The 17,468-nt window shown below is 46.0% G+C and overlaps 1 protein-coding gene across 3 annotated transcripts in view; it reads left to right on the top strand.

Moving 5' to 3' along the window:
* rho-5 (rhomboid-5) overlaps positions 1–17,468 on the top strand; it is a 397,572-nt gene that overhangs the window by 2,524 nt on the left and 377,580 nt on the right. The window lies entirely within an intron of this gene.

Genomic DNA, 17,468 nt, shown 5'->3' with positions numbered 1-17,468 from the left:
TTAGCACGTGATGCCTTGGAACGTGTGACCCTGAACTTTGGGACGCTGCTTGGAAACGGTCAGAGAATTGCTGGAATGATTTGATAATTAGAATTTATATTTTGTACGTGTGCGATGACGATCTTGCTGCGATTCTTTGACGGTTTTCAGTGAATGCGCATGGTATAATTGATATGTTACCACACTGTTGGGACTGAAATGTTTTTAAAGGACTTCGGTTTTCTTGTGAAATGCGCTGACGCTCGTGCATTTTTACGAATGCGCGGTGGAGGTTCGCTGAAACTCTTTTCGTAATGTTTCTCATGTTTCTGAAATCAGGAGACCAGATTTGCGTGTACAGATAGATAGACCGGCAATTAAGCCGTGCTAAGGATGATTTTAATTATCCTGGGGAACTTTTATGCGATTCGTAATCATAGTAGACGGAAATTATTGACTTATACTACTGACACATGCGGGGGGGAACAAGTGAAAGTGGTCGGTTCATGGTCAGACACTGGAAGAACTGTCACGAGCGAATTAAAAATTGTTGCTACGCTACTAGACGCGTAGATAATAGATTGTTTAATTAGTTGAACACTTTATTTGGAATATTTATCAGCTGTTAGATAATTATAGAAACATTCACCGAGTACTCATACTCTGTTTCTTTAACAACACGTTCGATACAGTTACGCGTTTAGAAATTTTAATTTCGCACGATCTAATATCTTCAAACTCTGCCCATCGTATCTCGAACACCGTGACGTCAATTAATCCGAGACAGAAAAGCGTTCTCGTCATCTCGTTTCCCCGAGACAAACGACCAACTAGTATTTATCCGCGGACTTCGAACGAAACAGGGTCAAACAGTAAATCTCGATAAAGCCGGCAGCGCGCGGACAAATTAAATATCACTAGCCAAAGGCAGCGTATCTTCTAATATTAACTATCCTCCTATATCCTCCCATAAACTCCATTTAAAATCGCTATTGTCTCGGAACTTTCTGCGAGCTTCGTTTCGTCCGTTCACGCATCGTTTTATTAAAAAAAAAATCGCTGTGTTCGTAGCTCCTGCGACTAAAGAAATCCGTTCTTTCAAAAAAGGGGAGGATCCGTTCGACGATATTACGAATCGTACAGGAGGTCCGTCGATAAAAGCGAGCGATCTATTTTATTATGCGATAGCTACACCCGGAACGATACCTGAAATCTGTAATTCGACATTTGTTTGCTATACCCGGCCGGTCGCGGTGCCCAGGAAACGCGAACACGTTCGAAACAATAACCGGGGAACTTTTCCCGACGATTGCCTCGGAACGTTTAAACGTCCGAGTTTCGGAGTAGTCTCGATGCAATATTCACGTGGGATCGCGGAATCGATGCCTCCGGTCTATGCACAGTCTTCCCACGTCCAGGAAGTTGCGATTGCGGGCGTCGGGTACGCGAACCAGTTCAGCTGCTCGGCTTCCGGGTTACGTTCATAATGGACCGGTTTCGCGAACGGTTCGAGGCCGGCCCCACGGACGCACGGGGTCTTTAATAAAAACGGCCGTTCGACGGCGCTTCGTCGACGCTCGCCGACGTCCGTTTGTCCTCTTGCCGCGCACCGTACACTGAAACTTTAATACGAAATCATCGAACACGGGTACCTGGCAGGTTTCCAGTGACCCCTGCCGTCTCTGAAATCCGTTAGCAGTCCTACCTGCGAGCCTTTATACACAGTGCCAGTCCGCGTAACACATGTTCGACCGTGTAGATGACATACGTTGCAGGCATAACTACCTGCATAACTGTACCGGCCCGCTGAATTATCGGCGATGCAAATCGAAAATCAACGGTACCCGATCCTGCCCCCCGCGACCCTTCGACCGGCCACCGGCGAACGGTGAACGCGATTTTTTACGGATTTGTTTCGATATTTGTTTATTCGCCGAGTGGCCTACATGTGTCCCTCGAGCACACTCGTGTCCCGCTCGAGGACAATTCGGGATTTTTCACAGTTTTTGGTGGCTGGGTAATACATCCGGCATTTACAGAGATCTGCTGGATATTTGCGAAGAAAGGTCAAAGGGCAGATCCTTTGTTAGCGATTTTTAGAGGCGAATGGACGGTGGAAATTATTGCTTATTATATGCTGCTCTAGTTACTTCTCTCTTACAATATTTAGCATCTTTTAGCATTAATTTCTTTTTGTAAAAAAACGGGCATTTAACTCTGTAGGATTTTATTATTTGGAACGGTCAGGGTGAATTTTTAGGGCATAATGAACCATAGAAATGATATTGAGTTTTGTTTTAATAAGATTGAGAGTTTCGTCTGACCGTAGGCTGACTGTTTTCACTTGCTTCGGTTGAGACCAGTAGTACAAGTCAATCATTTCTCCTTTTATAAAGAGATAAGTCTTGTTTGATGTTACAACGTGTTATTTAACAGTGTTTTGCAATTGTTCTAGTTTGTCGATCACGGTACACATTATTTGTTTATGGAAGATTGACGGAGATAGCGAGGTACACTTTCTCTGAGCTCACTTTGTTGTGCAATTAGGAAATTCGTCAGGGAAATATTTGTCCTGTGGACTTTTAAGCAACTTTTCATTTCTGTAGATTGTTTTATAAGAATTAGAGTGAGAGACAGTTTCCTTGTGCCAACAAATATGTTCTTTGTGGTAAATATGAAAGCAGGTTCGACCATTTTTCACTCTTCCACTTGAAAACGTCTCTATCCATTTGGAATATTGTTGTCAGCTCTGTTATATATTTTAAAAACCTTGTGGTCGATTTAAAGCTTCTTACACTCGATTTCTGCAGTAAGTAGAACGTGACAGCAATGATCAGGCACGTTGTGGAACATTTCCCATTGATCAGGTCTCATTGAACGGTCAGCTTCGTTGCTTTCCTGTAACTAAGAAAAGCATTAACGAAGATACTTCGTTTCAAGTTTCTCGACTCGTGCAGAAACGCGACACAAAATTTTTAACGTAGCTCGATTTTCTTGAACTCTCGAACAAAGTACACTGTCCACCGTAAACTGAGATTTTAACAAACGGTGTACGTAATTGATTGCGAAGTTACGCATTCGATTTCGAAGCTGCAGGCGTTTCTAGAGAACGGAGGACGGCCGGTAAAGCGAATTCGAGGTTCAACGTAATAAATGGGGAACGTATATACATATATATATATATAGAGAGAGAGGGTTTCAAGAAGTTATAAATAAGTCCTTTGTTTTCTCCCCCGAGCATCGTTTTCTTGGCTCTATCAGGTCCTTTATAAGTGTTTTAATCAGTAACCCCTCGTAACCGCCAGATAACCGGCTCGTCTTTGAGTTCTGCCGCCCACGAATCGATCATTCCAACAATAGCCGGTACTTTCCGATTCTTCGAGCTCGTTAAGGGGTAACTTGCGATCAATTTTTTCATTCCCGACAGCCTGGATGTCTGCCTCGACGTAAGAGATCGCCGCTGGTTCAGACATCCGACGCGATCCGTCGATTAATTTCGCGACGAACACGAATTCACTCACGCCTCTGTTCCGCGACCACGTCGAGACGAGGGGCCGGCAAGAGACCCCGCGAAAAGTAACTTTATCTTACGTCGCGGCGGTCAATTAAGTCCTGGTTAAGTAGGTCTTACTTCGTTACCCAAGTTTCGGCGGCATTGAAAACATAAGAAATTCAGGATCATTAAAGTCACGGAATAATTAGCGAGGGAAGACGGAATGGGAAGTTATCATAGCGGCGCTGGCTGCTCCAGACCTTCGACACGGCAAATTCCTTCGGGAAACTCGTTTAAGATTACTTTAAGATTGCTATTGTTCGGGGTAGTATTAGGCGGCCTGGGGTGCTCAATAAGAGATTTGCGTCAAGTTTCTTGTTGGATCCCCGCAACGGGAGCCGCCGCCGACGCCGCCGCCGACGCCGCCGCCGCCGCCGCGATGAAATGTAAAGCTGACTTCGTGCTTTCGCCCGCGGTTTCGCATTCGCGGTTCCATCGGATAACTAATAACAACCGCTCGAATTTTCCGCGGACTCGTCGTCGTTTCCGCGCCGCTTCTGCCACGTCCGACGTTATCGCGCGATTTTCGTTCGGGATCTTCCCCGATTGAAAATGTCGGAGAACGACTTTAATAGACCGCGGATCTTTATGAGAAATAAAGACGTTCTCCGTCGATTGCACGAAACAGATTAGGCGAACGTGTATTTCCTCTGTTAGCGATGTCAGTACAACTGAAGACAGTGTAACAACATTTTAGAATTCTCCTTTTGTCTGCGGATTTCACGCATTTTTGGCGACAACGGATATGTGAAACGACGAACAGCGAAGACGGAGAAATGCAAGGATATTGTTACATTGTTTCCAGCTTGTTAATGTTATTAAAGGAAACGGTACGCTCTTGCGTGTACTCTGTTCGTCGCAGTTGACGCAGAAATTTGTTATTTTGCATAAAATAACGCCGCCAACCGAGTTGCAAATTTCGCGGAATTTCATTCGACGCGAAATCAAATTCAACGCGTGTACGTTCCGTTGGAAGCGCAGCGACTTCATTTGTTGTTTGCAAAATGCCGCGACCCGGATTCGCGTTAACAAATCGAGTGAAATCTAAGCGCGCCGTTAATAATGCCAATTACGCGCGAATTTGTTCGTAACGAAGCAGGCTGGAGTAATAATTGACGAGCGTCTCCCGCCACGTTCTTTCGCGCGGTTAGAAAGCTTTTTTGTGCCCCGCGAACGGAATTAGTTACAGTTAAATAAGCAGGTTCTAAATGATCAGAAAGCCCACTCGCTTTTGTGCCGGCCACTTCGACCCGCTCGATTTCGCAATAACGCTTATTTTTCGAACTGATTACCTAGCGAGGAGGTAATCCTCTGTCTACTTACGAGCTTAATTATGTTCGATGATGTTGTCCGACCTTCTTCGCGCAGCATCCACCGCCGGAAAAATCCCTTAACCCGATTGGCCCGACCTATTTCACCGGCGACTGCTTCTTCATGATTTAACGGGCCGACTCGGTCGTCATTAACGCTCGATTCACCCTTCGATTGTTGTTACGTTGGACGATTAAAAATTCTTAAATACTGCTCCATGAAACGTGCGTGAATTTTGAAATCGGTTGAACTCGTTCGCGACCGAAACGCGCTGTGCTTCGATCGAGACGTTCGTTAAATAAAAAGATCCGACAGAGACGCTTGCGTAATAATTAATAATCGTGCGAACGTTGAATGCATTAATCGTAATAATTCCACCGGGGAAAACTCATTGTGCGGTCTGGAGAATTAGCTCGTTTGATTTTTAATGCGACAGAAAATTTCAATTTGCAGTTCGCCGAACGAAATTTTTTCGTCTCGCGCGGCGTACCGGTGCAAAAAAGTGCTGTATCTGGTCAATTAAGGTGCACGATGAAAATTGAACGTGGAGTTTGTTAATTCGCGTTACAACTTTCCGCCGGGCGCGGTTCCGCCGCGCGTTCGCGGCACGGTAATTGGCGAACGGTGCACGTTTAATTAGAAGATCGGTACATATTATGAAAATATTCGGACTCCACTTCATCAATTACGGGGAAACGTTTTTCGTGCGGGGGCATTCGTTCTGTTGCGGCTTTTACGAGCGGCCCGCACGGCATGCCGCGCAATTGACCGATTGTTATTGCATCGTCGCGATATCAGAGAGCCTCGTTCGCGGATTTTAATAATGCATGAGAAGCCCGGCCGATATATTAACGCACGCACGCGACGCTCCGGTATAATTAAAGAATCTAGCCGCGACAGATAAATATTTCGCATTTATAATATATCCGCGCGCGTACATGTTTAAACGAGATCGTTCGCGTTCCGGCTGTAATTACTAATTGGACGCGTAAATGCGCCGGTAAAGATTCCGGCCGATTCCCGTAAACGAGAGTACAGTCGGCGAGTGAAAAAAGGCTGATTAGCATAACTAATTTCGGGGGAGGAGAGGGGGCGGGGCGTCGTTAAATTGCTCGTTATTTCATTGCGGATCTTTATGCGATCGAAAAATCCTCTTCGTTAATTATCCAGATGCAGAAACTGCAGAGACATTTATTTCTCTCTTTCGCAAATTTTAATCATTTCACATTGATACGATGATTTCGCTGTTTTGCATTCGATCCAGTTATTCTTATCATGAATTCATCAAATCTGCGTTCATATTATTAATAATTAACCGGGAGTAAGCAACGTCATTTTTGCGTACATAGTTACACATTATTAAAATGAAATCGAATTAAGTGCACCGCGTATCCTCCTGTAAAATATAATAAAAACGTCGTCAAAGAGAAGCTGCAAATTCTCCGAACAATTCATGCTACGTGTTACAATTTTCAACAATTGTATTCACATAATTCATTCGGTGTTACGATCCGCTGGCAATCGTGTTCATCTTAAGACGTATCTTTGAAGCTACATTCTTCCCAGGACACGTAAAAATAGAAGTCGATTCCTCGAAGATTCAACGCTAGAATAGCCCGTTAAACGTTCTCGCAGCCGGAAAAATTCGGCGGAACGATATGGAAACCGGGTTTCGATTTTGCCCGAACGTCAGCGAAAGCGTGTCATCGTCCGCGGCGTTTCAGTTCACAGAAATTGGAGGATGTTTCTGTCTGAAAAGAACGTTTCTGGGGGGAGGGAGGACGATCTCCCGACCGGTTCCCAAGGAAAAATGAATTTTAATTCAGCCTCCGGTCCGTCTCTTTGCGGTCCCCTCTGTCTCTTCAAACCGCAATCGCGCGCGGTTCCACTTCTTTTTTCTTTCTTTTTCTTTTCTTTTTTTGTGTTTGCCCGACGTTCTTGTTCCCTTTTTTCGTTCCGCGGAATCCGGCCTACCGTTCCTTGCCGAGAGTGTCGCGTTATTTCCACTGCTAAAGAGAATTTTAAGGCAGAGTCGTGGATATTAGTTCCATTCACGGATTCGTCCTCGGGCCGGCCGCTCGAAATTGACTTCCGCCGTGAACGAGAAATCTGCTCAAGAGAACGCTCTATTTCCAACCGCACGAGATTCTATTGTCCACCGGAAGCCCGCCTCTTCCCGACGTTCCGACGTCTCTTTCCACGGCCGAACGCTTCCGCGCGGTCTGAATTCCCGCGGACCAGTTTCATCGGTTGCTGAAATCGAACTTTCTGCGATATTTTCGCAGCAGCGAGGCGTCCTAAACATCACTTTTGTCTGGCTTTTACCCTAGTGATTATTTTCGGGCGAACGTTATGGAAAAAGATTTGACTTCCTACAAATTTGCGTCTGGTAGCCGAATCGATTTTGATTAGAGATGAGCATGGGAATCGAAGCAAAACGGAACATTTAAAATTAGTTAAAAATGCCTCGAATTTGCGAGAATGTAACTAGATCTCGGATCTTTACGCGAAATAACAATCGTCCAAGTTAATCGTAAGGAATATAACTTTAATAAAACGTCTTCCGTCTTTTAATAGCCGTATCAAAGTCAAAAATAATGCAACAATATCCTTCTAATGTTGCTACAGCTTTGTATTACAACGTACTCATTTTTCTCTCAAATGCATATAAAATCCGTCGTCTACTCGTAGCAGATTGCATCTCGCTTATTTTATCTCGTCGCAGATATTATTTATAACTTTAGCTGGCGATAATCTCACCTGTTTTAAATTTTACGCGGCGAGTTAAAGGCGCGAAGCGATCAGGAAGCAGCGATCGAAGCTGACGTCGCGAGCAAGAAATCGAACGAATTAACCAGCTGTTACGTTTCCATTGGCGAACGGCCGATCTATTTTCTTAGGAACAATTGTTCCGCATCGGTTGGAAACTAGGGGAATCGCTGATTGATACAGCGTGCACCGAGAACTTCTCAGCCGGCGGTGGTCCCGCGGTCGCTCGATTGCGCGGTTTCTTCTGGATCGCTCTCTGGAAACGATCCTCCCGGCGTAAAACAAAGTTCCACGACCTATCCGCCTCTCTCGTTTTTCCCGCTACAATTTCGCGCTGTAGGAACAAAGCAATTTGTCTCTCCGTTACACATTTGTCATCGATACCGCTCGCCGATCAACTGCAACGTGCCCACCCACTCGCGTTCGCCGTCTCCCCCCCTCAGCCCCCCCTTCCATTCCCGTACCGTTGAATATCGTGGCCAGCCACGATTTATCAGGGCCGGGGACACGAACGAGAGACCCGGCGAAAACAGTGGAAGAGAAAAAGGGACCGGCCTTTTCACGAACAAATGCTCACAAATTTCTCGTGACGCACAAGCATCGCTCGGAAACCGTTCCGTCTTCTTGGCTGATCGGGCTCGAGGCAGGTTCGAAGCTTGTCAGACGTTGATCAGAAGGTTCGAGAATACAGTAGAATTATCGATTATCCGATTCTGCATCTTGTCTTTGTCGGAATCGTCTGTTATTTATGCACTTTTTATCTGCGATAGGATTCGAAATCGTGTACTGAAATTCGGAGTCGAACATGATCGGCAGCCTTTTTAGTTGAGCAAATTTGAGAATCTTTGAGAATTTGAGAATTTAAAGCTTTGGAGATACTATAAAGGAGATACTATAATTGAACTGTTAACGATCATTTAACTGTTAACAAATGCTTAGGGCAAATGTAGGTATTACTGCGGTTTCTCGGTGAAGGCGAACTTTGACGAAGAAAATAAGATCTTTTAGGTCGATAAAGTGACAACTTGAGATATATGTATTATTATTTAATTTGAATATTTACTTTTCTCAATATATTGGATATCTCTGGATGCATAGATTTCATTGAGAAGCGTAATATAAAGAAACCATACGTGTGTTGATTACTTTATCTTAGAATAACGCTAAGATGAATAGTTTATTAACAATTACCGAAATATAAATGCGAATCGAAAGTCAATGAATTAATTAAAACTGCGATTACTGTTACTTGCACGTCCTAAATCATCAATATTAAACACATACAAAATTAAGAGATCCATTATCAGAAGATTACACACTATAAAATACTAGATTCTATTACTTTTCCAAAACACCGCAGTATCTGGGGCGTCCGCAGTAATACCCACATTCACCCTAGCACCGTTTCTAACAGACAAATTCTAGAATTCCGCTTGGAACGTGGCATCGCAAACACAGGCATATCGCGCAACTTAGGCATCCGCGCACCCATAGTTCCACCCCCAATATCACGAAATCGAGGCTCTCGATTAGAACCCAGAGCACCGCAGTCGCCCTAAAAAAGATTGAAGGTTCGCGAACGAAATTGAAAGTCGGCGTCGCTCTCGAGCGGCATTTCGCGTCGCCGAAATCCCGGGACCCGGTTCCCGGCGGCCGTCTTAAACAGATTAAAGGCACCCGCGGTTTTCTGGGGGGTTGTTGCCTCGGACAAGGAGGCTCGCGGGCACTTTATTCCCGCAGGATGCGGTGTGTCGTTGATAACAGGAGCGGCGGCGGAAAAGAAGGTCGCGCTGCGCCGGCTGACGCGAGCGGCCCTTCTCGGCTAGAGCACACTCCACCCGGTCCATAATGCTTTGCAGCGCGCGTAGCTGGGAGCACGAAAGCGCTAACCTACATACCCGTTCGCATGGCAAATTATATTCAGTTGGCAAAATGAAAACGGACCCGAGATACCCCAAGCCCGATCCCCCCACTTCTCTCTCGCCAGTCATCCTCCCGAAACGCCCGCACCGCCGCACGTTTCCCCGCAGCCGTTCGCCTACAACATTTCCGCGTACAGCCTATATCCAGTTGAATGCGGCGCTAACTGTGCCGGGGCACTCGCCCTGTTATTGACGGAACGGTGTTTCCGCCGGCGGAAGGTTCCCGATGGATAGGGAAGCCGAGGCGCTCCGCAGATATTCCCGGAGACGGAACGCGGGTTACCGAGTCCTTCGGGAATTCCTCGGTGACGGCGAACGCTTATTAACCGGGCCGGCCGGTGGCTGGGCCGTCCGCGACCCCGGACGAACTCTACGTCCGAACGCTCGCTCGCGCACGGGAACGTTGCGGGAGGGTTGCGATCGCTGGATTCGCAGAGTTTCGAATTCGTTTTTGTAGTCAAATTTCATATATTTAATTTGTTATAGTCCAGTTTAATTTATTCAATTTGTTATAATCAAATCGTGCCTGCGTTCAGACTTTCGGCACGCTTTAATTGCTACGATTTCGCCAGTTCATCGCAATCCTCTCTATTGAGGAAAAGTAAATAATAAGTGCATTTAATTCTCGTCCGAATATATTCGATAAATAATCCGATTTTTTGAGAAGAATTCGTCGAGATTTCAGTTCCCGAGAGAATAGAAAGCGGTAGTGGCCAGACCGCGGATTTTATGCGTTTACAGTAATGTCTCTCTAATTGACGCTCAGATTGTCCACAAAAATGGACAATTTTGGAAGAGAAGATACGATTGTTCGAGCCTCGTTGCTCGTTTTTTTATGGTTATCGATTGCCAACAACTATAAGAACGAGTCGCAAGGTTCGAATAATCGTATCCCCTCTTCCCGAATTGTCCATTTCTGTATACAATTTGAGCGTCAGTAAGGGAGACATTACTGTATCGCGAAAACGGATGGACGAAGCACAGAACGGCGAGCATCGTTGAAATAATTAATACATTCTTATCTAATGTAAGATATAGGAGATGACGAGAATTTATATTTTGGACAAAGATGCGCGGTCTCTTTGAAATCTCTTTGTTAATCTCTTTGAAATCAACTTTGAATGTTAAAATAAATAAATAAATAAATGCTTAGAAAATGAAGATTCGAGATCTCGCTAGCTTTCGAATTCGAGTTTCGCGAATCTAAAAGCCGAGTCTCCGCCGATCTTTAATTTCGCGTCGATCGATTTCTCTGGCCTTCTGAGAACCGTGTTTCCCTCGGATGAGCGACAAGACGGACTACAGTGACTATAAAATAAATGACTATAGTTCGAGTTCAATTTCGAAATTCCGGTCGGCTCTTCTCTCCGGGCGATGTATTATCTCGGGACAAACAGGGTTGAACGAACTGCCGGCTCGAAAACGGGAAACGGAGACTGTAGCCAGACAAAACAAGCTTGTAATTGAAGCGCCAATAGCAGACACGCTGTAACGCCGCTAATGGCGGCCGCGGCAACGGAGTCGAAGCGCCGGTACACCTGTTTAATCATGAAAAAAAGAGCCCGGCGATAAGAGGAAACTAGCGGGGGCCGCTCTCTATTTTCCTCATGTTCTCCCGGCGAATTTAATTAACAAATAGTCCGCCTGGTGCCTTTCATGTCCCCTCTCTGTACGCCGCCAGCACGGCCGTTCCCGTGTTCTTCGCTTCTGCACACTCGTCCGGAAGCACGAACGCGATTGCTGCAAATTGAATGCTCTCTCCCGCTTCTGCCGCGGCGCAGCCGTTTTTCATTTCTCCACGGTCTCTCTTCTTGGGCTTTCGCGGCGTCCAAGTGCTTCTCGTCCTTTCGTTCTTTCATTCCACCCTTTGCCGGGGCCTTTCTTTTAATTGAGCGCCGCGAATGCGAACCGACCGCGCGCGCGCGCCCACCAGCCCCCGGCGAAGATTATACCGCAAATTCGTTCGCGTGCTCGCGGGATACAGAAACGTCCCGCAGTGATAACACAACGCTCTTCATTTATCGAAGCTTCCCGGCGTTTTGCTTCACGGCAGAACGACGATTACGCGAACCTCCGATGCTCGAATAAGCGACGACGAAGCGTCTCGCGTTGCAGCAATTTCTCCCGGAATTGCCGAATTTCGGGTCGCCGTGAATTTCTCCGCGCTGGTTCCGCGCCTATGGAATTTATTGCTACGTCGACGATAAGTCTGTCAAGCGCGCGATGACAATAGCCTCGTACAGCATTGTCCGTTGTCTCGCTGCTTCGCAATCGTCACGCTGATATATTATTTTTTCCTCTTTTCTTTCGCGATAGACAAACGATGCATGGTTTCTGAGCTCTCCTCGACGCACACTAAATTCTCCCTAATTTTCCTTCAGCTTCGAAACGAAAATGGTGAATTTAGGAAGAAGAGATACGATTATGCCTTGCACCTCGTTTTTATAATCGTTGACGATCGGTCAACTATAAAAATGAGCCACGAGCCTCGAATAAATTGCCTCCAAAAATTCTCCATTTTCTTTTACAATTTGAAGGAATAATTAGGGAGAGATTACTATAGTTGCTCGAACCCGGGCAAATTATAACGCGCATTGATCTCGTACATTCGTGACGAATGCAAGAAACTGTTGATGCAAGTTCCATATTAATTCGATTCGCATTCGTTTGTGTCGCTGTCGCTTCGATGCGCGACGCGGGACGAATCCGGTTCGCAGAACGGGGGAACGAGGCGGATCGAGCGAGCAAGGCGTTTAAGAATCGTCGGGGGTTTGTTAGCGAGAGTTTTACGATACAGAGGAGGGGTTGGTCGCGCGAGGCGTTTCCCGGAGATTGATTGCTCCCTAAGACAAGCCCGACTTCGCAGCGGTCCAGGACCATTTGTGTACAGAGTCCGGGGTCGTCCTTCGTTAGCATTGTTTGTTCAGAGATTAATAACCTGCCCGTGTCCTCTCTGCCTCTGTGAGTCTTCGTCGGAGTTGCATTTAAATGTTTACCGACCGTAAATACACCGATACGCAGCCGGATGGGACGGATCATCGCCCGACCCTTTCGCGCAATTATCCCTTCGCGCAACGGGGACAAATGCCCTACTCAGGTTCTACGATTAATCCGCTCCCGTCGGATCCCGCGTCGAATCCGTTCAGATACAAAATGCAAATGGAAATGCAATATTTTCGCGTTTTGTCGCGCACGCTTTCGCTCGCTGTCGAACGGCCCGGCGATATCTCTGCAATTTATTTTTTCAGCCTGTCCTCTCAGAAAAATGTCACGTTTTTAAACGTCCGCCGAGCCGTTCTGTACACACGCAGCGAATGCGTCTTCGCGGGTGAACGTCACGTTTTTAAATATCGATCGATTTTTATTGTGTAAAGCGCGGCGGGGGTGGATTTACGAGCGGAACGATTAGGCGAGACACAAAACGGGTAAATCGTTCGATGAATTTGAAAAGACTGTTGCCAGTGTGTTACGGAGTTGAGGACAATTTTATTTATTTTATTTTAATTTTATTATATTTCTATATTATATTTATTTATTTTATTTATTATATTTCTTATCCGGATGACGGATAAAAGATAAAGACCAACGAATAAAATTGTGTTCGACATTATCGAACGAACGTTCGATCGAATAAAAATTGATCCAAAATTTATTCAAACAAGATTTGATTCGAGCAAGAATTTATTCGCGCAATAATTCATATGGAAAATAATTGATTCGAACAAAAATGACGGACCACAACGGTGGAATATACGAAAGAAATGAAATTACCGAATCGAAGCGTTGAAAAGAAGCCCCGAAAGTTATGAAAAACTTGTACCCTGAAAACATAAGGAAGCTCCTCTTGTCTACAGAACAAAGGCTAAGTGGTCTGCTCTTTGAACAACTAATCGATTTCCGCGAACGGTTATAGAAGGAGATCGATTTCCCTGGGAAGCGTGTACAGAAATAAAAGAAGGAGCCCGTTCCGGATACTTCCCCGTAGCAGAATAAATTTTTATTGACACAATATACTGCAATATATCGCAACAAGAGCGTTCTTCGTCGTGGGAGCGTTTCCGAATTGCCCCCAGGGGGGAGGAGGGGGGGGGACGCTCCGGAGCAAATGACGTCGAGGAAGAGAAGAAACTATCGATCTTGAGACTTTCGATCAACGCCGATAGAAAGGTAACCGTCTTGTCTCTTCGGAATACCCTAAAGTGCCGATCTGCATAAAACGATCCTCTTAGCATCAATCTTACCCCCGTCCGAGTAAATACTTCCGTTCCGATACAATTAAAACACCGGGCGAACGCTTCGACTGCCATTCGGCACACTCGAAAATCATTTTGCACAAAGATCCGTTGTTTAATTCTTACTATTAGCGAGAAGGCATTAGAAGAGCGGAACGTTGGACTGCGAATATATTATAATATAAATATATTAAAGTATATTTTTTATTACGTTAGAATAAAAATTGTTTACTTCGATCGCAAGATACAGAGAAGTCAAACACAGACACTTCTTTCTTTTCTCAATTATTCCATTCAGCTGAAAACAGTGCGAATTCTGAAATTCTCGAAACAATTGAAAAGCCATTTTTCTCAGATCCAAGGATTCTTGCAATTAACTTAGACAGTTTTTATTTCGCACGAACATCCGGGGCCCGGTTGTTCTAATTTCTTCTTCGCGGCACAAAGGGTTCGTCCCGTTGGAAATATTGAGAGTGGCAATAAAATAAATTGGCGCGAGAGTTCGTGTTGCATCGACGAGCACACCGGTGTGTCGGTGAGAGAAAGGTCTAAAGGTCTAAAGGTCTAAGAACTCGCGCGTCCACGGCAGTCCCACTGGCAGTCTACAATTTCCTCGTAAGTCCAGGTTAATGGCAAGTTCGCCGGGCGCACGGCCGCGTTATCCAATTTCGGAAATAATCTGCCGTCGTAAAAAGGAGTAATGAAACAAGTTCGTCCGCGGGCCGGGGTGGGGCCGGCGCGGCGGTTCCCGGGCCAGGAAGTTGGCCGCCATCATAAAACACGCGGAATTTTAATGAACAAGTTGGGAAATTTCAGTGAGGAATAAAGTACGCCCGAAAGAAAGTCTCTCGAGTGTACGTAGATGCTCTCAAATTATACTGGAAGTCCCGCGAGTGGAGCTCGAGGAAGCGATGCCAGAAGGGAGGCCATATTTTACTTTATTACGAACGTGTACGGACGGGCTTCTGCCTTGTCTCCTCTGTCTCAAACAACAGTTTGTCCCCGTCCCTTCGTCTCCCTTCTTCTCCTTCGTTTCTCCTTCGCCCGTTCCTTGCCGCTTTCTTCTTCTTTTTAATATTTCTCATCGACCAAACTACGAGCCGGCTGAAAGTCTCCTCTTTCTTTCTCTCTCTCTCTCTCTCTCTCTCTCTCTCTCTCTCTCCACCCTCCTTTTCCCTCGCTTTCGTCGAGTTTCCGCGACCAAGCCCCGGAGAGAGATTCTGATTGCAGAGAGACGCGACTTTCGATGCCGGGTTCCCTCAACTTCTACCGGAGAATGTTTTATCTTTGATGATTTAAGGGCCCGGCTCGCGGCCGCCCTTGGACGATAACTTCTTTCCACCGGTTCTCTCTCTCTCTCTCTCTCTCTCTCTCTCTCTCTCTCTCTAATCGCCGCCCTTCGATCTCTCGCTGACCCATTTATCGGGAACCCGTCGGACTACTTCATCGATCGCCGCTATCTTTAAGTTTCGCAATTTTAAAGTATCTCGTACGATTCTTCTTTTTTTTTACCACGGAGCTCCGCGTTCTCGAGTTTTTTTCTCGATTTACAGAGACTCCTATGATTTTATTTCGACGAATTTCGGCATCTCGTTTACAACGTCTCAACTTTCTTAATTCTCGAGTGCTATGCATTTACTTTTATCTCGAAGCGTCGTCTATCACCTGTCCCGTAATTAGGCCGCGCATTCTTTTGTGTTCCAAGACGCGCGCAGAGTTGTACGGAGCGCGCATTGTCCTCATAATGGAGAATCCTCATCAGAGGATAGACCTTCCGCAACGTATTTCTTGTAAACGGTCCTATTTTGGTAATTCGCTGTCTCGTTGCTTCGCGAGATATTATATTATAATACGAACATGGTTTATAATTAGGATTATTAGGTGGAATAAAACGTCGCGAGAAAGTATCGTAATTTCTTCCAGAAATGTTCGGAGATCGAAACGATGACTTGAATTTTCTATTTCTAATTTTGCCACGATTCGAAGGCAATTCTGAGGCCATGTGATACGATTCGGAGGCAATTCGGAGGCCACGTGATACGATTCGAAGGCAATTCGAAAGCACATGACATGATTCGAAGGCAATTCGAAAGCAATTCAAAGACAATTCGAAAGCAATTCAAAGGCAATTCAAAGACAATTCGAAGGCAATTCGTAAGCACATTACACGATTCAAAGGCAATTCAAAGCCAATTCGAAGGCAATTCAATGGCAATTCGAAAGCACATGACACAATTCGAAGGCAATTCAGAGGCCACATGCTACGATTCGAAGGCAATTTGGAGACCACGTGACACGATTCGAAGGCAATTCGGATTCCAAATGACACGATTCGAAGGCAATTCGGAGGGCACGTTACACTATTCGAAGGCAATTCGGAGAGCACATGCCACTATTCGACAATCACATTCTTTGTAGCTCCGCGGTTTTCCTTACTCGACTCCGACAACCCTCGACATCGACGTAGCAACAAGTGACATAAGCGTAGCACTAGCCCAGGGAAATTCGCAGCAACCCGAAATTTGGCATTTCCGGGGGAAATTACTGTATAAACGAATCCGATCTCGTTATTGTCATAAAACACTAGTACACTGGTACACATTAGTCGCGTTTAGAGCACAACAGTTCCAAATATTCTCCATTTTCTCCAAAGTTTGAGAACATCTAAAAATGCGCGACGTTCTCTTGCGTTTCGCGAACCCGCTCGCGCCCCGCCGAATCAACTTCGAGGTTTGTAAATATTTCACGAACCCGCGCACACAACAATCGCATAAAAATCTCAGCGCGCGTTGCATATCAAATAAACCCTCGGTCGAACAGTGTCAGCATTCGCGACGTCGTCGTCGTCGTCGCAGCAGTCGCGGACGAGGCTAATTTCGCTGGCGCGGAGCGTTTAAAAATTCGGCAAAAAAAATTCGCGAAGATTCTAATTTCCGGCGATATTACAAACTCGTGGGCAGGGGGAGGGGGGAAGGGGTTCCGCGCCCGTTTCGCCGCTTCTCTGTAGCGCGGGCGACACCGAGCGAGAATGTAATTGAATTTCTAAACGCGAGTCGTTTGAACGCGCCGCCGCCGTTGAAGCTAAGTTCTTTTCCCGCAGGTTAATTTTATTGCAACGCCGTATCCCGGCGTTACATGCTTTCATAAATATATATCCGCCATTACCGGCGGCGAAAAGACCGAAGAATTTTACGGCTACGGGCGAGGCATTCTTCTCTCTCTCTCTCTCTCTCTCTCTCTCTGTATGGCGCGGTTTTAATTAAAATTAATCTGTGATTTTAGCGATTCCGCGGCTCGACGCGTCGCGTCCTATCGCGCCGGGCATTTTTCAGCGCGCCACCGGGAATCTGGCCCGCGAAAACCGGCCATCGGCCGCGAATTAATTGAAACGCATTAGGCCGCCTGTATTTTCCAATTTGCCCGCGACTGCGGGATTGGATTATGCAGCTCCGCTCGGAAAACCCGCGTCTCGTTTTCGAACGAGAACCGCGTTCACGTCCGTCGACCGGAAAATCTCCGAATTGGCTGAGCGATTTCATTTCTTCCTGTTTTTGGTTATCGCGCGCCCCTCGCGGATCGGATTAAACGGTTTTCTGTGGTCTTGGGCGCGACGGAGATCCGCGGGCCGCGGATATTTTACGGGAGAAAATCTGTGGAACGCCGCTGTCGGCTCGCCAGTGCTCAGATAATTAGAATCGAAAC

Source organism: Megalopta genalis, chromosome 11 (assembly GCF_051020955.1).
Source record: "Megalopta genalis isolate 19385.01 chromosome 11, iyMegGena1_principal, whole genome shotgun sequence".
Classification (NCBI taxonomy): Eukaryota; Metazoa; Arthropoda; class Insecta; order Hymenoptera; family Halictidae; genus Megalopta; species Megalopta genalis.
This window is presented reverse-complemented; position numbering and strand designations above follow the sequence as displayed.